We start from the raw sequence: 5830 nt of genomic DNA, 5'->3' as shown, positions 1-5830 counted from the left end.
ATAAATCTGTCCAATTCAATGAATTTTTGCTTGAACCAGCAAGTGCTATCAATAAGTTCTATTGAGCAAGTTGATTTTAGGACTACCCTTGAGTAAAATTTTAGTTAGCTAAGTTTGTGTTAGGCATATTTTTAATGCAACTTTCACCCTTTCAGTGTTTCTTAACCAAGTATTTGTTTCATTTTATCCCTTTCAAAATTAATGCCCCAAATTCTTTTTCATCTTAACTCTATCCATCATTTGTGACAGATACTTTCCTCACAAGTTACAGTACTTTTGTGTGATCTGCTTCAATGAAATTCTCAATGCTCCTTAAAAGTACTTCTATAACCCAAGCTACCTGCCTTTTATAATTCTTCACAGAGGCTAATTCAAATGTTTCAATTATCCTCAACTTCCCATTTCCCTCACTTGAGAAGAGGGCCTCTTTCTCTACTACTTCTTAAACAGAAATAGAAATCATCAAACTGAGACTCTCTCATACAAGCAGCTCATACATACAGTTCTAGAAATCCTGTAATCTTTTCCCCTCCTGTCATGGTGAAAACATCAAAGAACATTCCTCTCTTATTGCCTAAGTGATTCCTTTCCTTGTGCTCTGGCTCCTGTTTCTTGTTTGCTTGAGGGCCTTGATCCATCTGTTTTTCTCTCGTGTTGTAATATAAATCCCCATAGCTTAAAAATCAACAACTCTCTTCATGTCACAGTCATTTCTATGATACCACCTCAAATTTTATAGGAGAGTTGTCTATGTTAGCTGCTCAGCTGTTACTTAATACATTCTAGAAGAGTCCCTGGCCACTAAACTGAATGGTTTGAGATCGCTAGTGACCTTAGTGTCAAATAAAATAAGCAATTTTTACTTCTTAGATGCAATGTTTGATACTCTTAAGCACACTTTTCATGAAACAATTTATTCTATAGGCTTTTTTTCATATTTATGATTTGTCTTCTAAAGTATTTACTATGCAGAATTTCCCTCTCACTCACTCATTCAAGAAGTTCTTTTCAGTGTTTTATTTTGGGTTCTATTCTTGCCTTATCCTATATACTTTTCCTGGATGATCTCAATAGTATTATTTCAAGTACCACATATTTACTGTTAAAAAAAAAAAAGGCTCCATCCAAGATCTCTCTCTAAATGTGACATTAACATAAACCACTTCCTCTAGATGTATTCATAATGTATATAGCCCCTATTACCCAGGAAATATGTTTTTCATGTTGTGTCTCTTATCTCAGTATATGCAAATCCTATCCATTCATTTATCCTATCCATCAACAACATTTTTGTTGGCCATATCTGTAATGGGCGCTGCTGGTTAGTAAAAGTAAAGTATACTGTTAAACACACTATGATATTTATAGGACAAGGCCCTACAAGGAAGAATTATGATCAATAATTCAATGGTCAAAATTATTAATAGTGCCAAAGTTAAATTCTGCTTTAGAATCATTCCATCACATAAAACTTGGCATTATACCAAATGTAGAGCTTCTCTGAAATATTTCTAGACTTCCCAGGCCCCCCTAGGGTAAGTGGGGAACCAGCCCTAATATTCTCAGATTAACCAAACTTCTATCAGCTTGTGTTTTCTCTCTCTCTCCACAAAAGAATTCTGTGAAACCCTGAGTTCTTTCCCTCATTTTGCATTCTTTCTCAACAAAGCTAGGCCTTTAGGAGTGTTGTCTAGCTATCAATTTTAAAAATTGAGTTTGATCCTTAAAGTGAAACAAGTATTTCTTTGATACAGAAATTCCCCTTCTGATACATATCTACCCCAAAGCTGCTGATTGCCTTTGTCCCCATTATATGCACCAAATGCTCACAAGACTAAGTGCTTTGATGCCAGGAGCTTTGCATTATTCCCCTCCATAGCTTTAGCTTTTTACCTGTTACAGTGGAGGCACTCAATACTTGCAGACAAATGAAGGATGGATGGATGCTAAACAGTGGCATCATCTCCTATCTCAACTCTTTCCTGTTGATTCCTATTGTTTTCTGTTTGTGGTTACCATCTGTTTAGCTAATGTGGAACTAGATATCCTTTATCAGTGTTGGTGACGCTGGTTCCCTGACTCTTCCAAGTACTCTAGATCCTTAGGCAAGCCCCCTTTCTTCAAAGTACTTGGATCTTAACATACTAAAAAATACATATGAAATGTTATTTTAAATGCCCATAGAAGAATACTAGGAGTCAACGTGCTTTCCCTGTCTCTCATTCCTCTTTTCTTCCTTCTTCCTTTTTATGCCCTCTTTCTCAGGCCACAGATATCTTTCCTTTCTCTCATCTTTGTACTTCATATACTTTATATACATATATATGGATATGTACCTTTATTTAAGTATATCTTATATACTTATCACTCATTCCTTTTTATGCCCTCTTTCTCAGGCCACAGATATCTTTCCTTTCTCTCATCTTTGTACTTCATATACTTTATATACATATATATGGATATGTACCTTTATTTAAGTATATCTTATATACTTATCACTCATTCATATATCACTTGCTTTCAACATCTGCTCATCCTGCTCTGCCTTTACCCCTCTGACTCATTGTCTCATTGCAGTCATTCCTCTCTTCCACACACTTCTCTGCTTTTCTTTTCTTTGCATAACAGTATCTTTGCTCAGAAGTTGTAGAAGCAGTTAAATGAATGGGTTGTATCCTAGACTACTTGGTTCAAATCTCAGCTCTGCATTAACCATCTTGTGACCTAAGGCAAGTTAAATTATGTCAGTTTTCCTAATCTCTAAAAGGAAGATTAAAATTGCATTTAAGAAATAAAGGAGTATAAAGAGTCAATGAGTTAACGGCTGTAACAATTCTTATACAAGGGATGGCACATAGTAATTAAACATATTATTTTACTCTGACTATAAATCTTAAGTGTGCTTATCCAGCCTCCACCTTGCTCATTTCATTTCGCTGTTTCTTTCTCTCCCTCCAATTCTTCCACTTACTTTCTACACACAACCTTTCTTCTCTATCCTTCTCTCTAAAATTCTTCCAATTCTTACATTTGTCATGTAAAAACCTGGAAAGCAGTATGAGAATAAGCAATTTTAATTGCTCCTATCACCAGAGTAAAATTACAGGATTTAAGGGGGCTATTTGATTTCATTTTTTCTTTCTACCTGGACAAAGTATTATATTTAGTCCTGTGATTATTGTTTTTGGGAGTAAGAGTATTAACTCTTTGAACCCTAAGCATATGTCCTTTCTTTCATGATCCAGTGCATTCTATTTATCATTTCTATGATTCAAATTTGCTGCCTTGGATTATCTGTATTTTTCTTCTTCTAACATACATTAAGTCTGCCTTTCCCCCATGCTGTGGATTTTCTTCCACTATTTCCTCTCTAAGGTTATTTTTTTCTTCAATGAATTTCCTTAACAATTTGTAAACTACTTATAAATCTTGTCATGCTATAACTGAGGCTTCCTCACATCATTATCTAAGTTAATCAGTTATAAAAAAGAAATCATATCCCAAGGCAGGTGGTGGGCTTAGAAACCTGCAATACCAATAAACATTACACCTGAGGGTACATGGATCATACTTGAAGAAATCTAGAGCTAAATTCTCACAATTAATCCTTTCCTATATATTTAATCTTGCAAACTCTTAGGGCTACTTCTTTTCCTAAGGAAGGAGATACATATTGCCCTGAAGTGTTATGTTAACTTAGCATTATCTTTCTCATTATGAACGTAAATTCTGGTCCAGGAATTAGGATTTTATCATATTCTTACCAATATCAACTAACTCTTTGGTCAATATCTATTTTCTGTGGTTTAAGCCTAACCCCACTACTTGGTTGCTGGGTAATGGTTAATCCCAAACATACCTTTATACCTACTGTCAAAAATTTATGTTATACAAAGAAAACTTCAGATTCCTTTTTAGTAGGTAGACTACATTATTCTCAATAATTCAGATGGGTTGTATTTCAGTATTCTATCAATCTAAATTCTTTAATTGTTTAAAATTACTTTTAGTGGTTTAAAAGTTTCAGGAGTAACCTAGCTTTCTTATGGTCAGGAAAGAGTAATTCATCAGAGAATGGCAGAATTGTAAAAATCATTAAAGAGTATTAAAGAGTATCAGGGCACCTGGGTAGCTCAGTTGGTTAAGCATCTGACTTTTGATTTCGGCTCAGGTCATGATCTCCATGCTGGGTATGGGACCTGTATAGATTCTCTGTCTCCCTCTTCCTTTGCCCCTCCTCCTGCTTGTGCACAATCTCTCTCTCTCTCTCTTTCTCTCTTGCTCTCAAAAAAAAAAAAAAAAAAAAAAATTTAAATTAAATTAAAAGAAATAAAAAGAAATAAAATAAAGAGTATCTAGTTTTATTTTAGCAAATTTCCACCTTTCAAACAAAATATCTTGAGGAACTCTAGCATTGGAGGAACTAGGAAACATCAGGGGACCATGGCCAAAGCCAAGGGACTTTGGAATTCCTATCATTGTTAGGCATTACCTTTCACTGGTATCTGCCTTGGCCTCTCCTTCCTGTACTAGAAGCAATCAATGATCAGGAACCTCTCCAAAATACTGAGTTTCAATGGTAATTTAAATAAAATGCTTTCTAAATCCTTAACAGATGCTCCAATAAGCAGATTGAAAACCATTGTGCTAATTTAAATCTTGTTTTTATAAAAAGAAAAAATAGAGGGAGACATATATAATTAAGTGACTTAAATTTAAGATTATAAAAATAATAGCGGGGTCCCTTCTACCATTTTATTCAGTGCATCCTTTGACAATCACTTTGTCAAATCAATTTGTTTTAAGTACAAATCTTATGTCAAAAGAGAAGGAGAAAAGTCTTTTCTAACTAGAGATTTCACTTGAAAACAAATTTTATTTGTTAAAAACAAATATTTTTCTTTAAAAAGCTATTAATGATTTTTTGCTATGTGTCTTTCAAAATTTATGACTATTAAGTATGTTGAAAATGTTTTACTTTCTGTGTAAATTGAAGGATAAAACTTTGATAAAAATTTAAAAGAGCAACTATGACAGAAGCTTAACATTAGCTGCAAGCTATTCCTTCTCTCTTTAAGATATATAGTTATAGCACTTTAAAATCAAACTTAGTACATTTTCTGTGCTATGCTTGGCTTTTCACCCTTTGCAATTTACTTATAGATATTCACCCTTGACATATTTATCTGTAGCTACTAAACATCTCATGATTCCTCATATCATAAATTTCTCAAATATATTTAAGAGTTCAAGAGAAAATGGCAAGCCTTAGGAAAAAGGATCTAGCCTACGAAATATGTTTTTTAAAAAAAGAAAATTCAAAAACTAACACAATACAATTTTCTCTTAAGTTTTATATTGGTTTCCTTTAACAACCTTGCCTGTAACCTTTAAAACCCAGTTACAAAGTGATGGTATGTGGCATTTTAGTATATCATCAGTGAGCATGTCGTGCATAACCCATCTCTAGAATGTTCTGTGAATGCTTTTTAATGACTCCAAAGAAGAAGTTAGCTGGTATAAAACAAACTGAAATAAAAGCCTCTGGCAAAATGTTGATGTTTTGATCACAGCTCATGTGAGAAATAAGCACGGGTAGTTTATAACAGTCCCACAAGAAAATGTCGCATGGTATATGAAATATAAATATAAAAATGACAGGAACCTAAGTTAAAGGACGTTTGACAGAAGTACCATATTTTCAAAGTTTGCTTACCCATACCTTTCCTGTCATAAATAACTGGAGTAATATTTGATGAGCAGAAAAAGAAGTTATAAATATAATATTGCTTTGGTACCTGAGGTTAATGCACTTAATTAGCACACTAAC

Source organism: Canis lupus, chromosome 22, assembly GCF_011100685.1.
Source record: "Canis lupus familiaris isolate Mischka breed German Shepherd chromosome 22, alternate assembly UU_Cfam_GSD_1.0, whole genome shotgun sequence".
NCBI lineage: Eukaryota > Metazoa > Chordata > Mammalia > Carnivora > Canidae > Canis > Canis lupus.
This window is presented reverse-complemented; position numbering follows the sequence as displayed.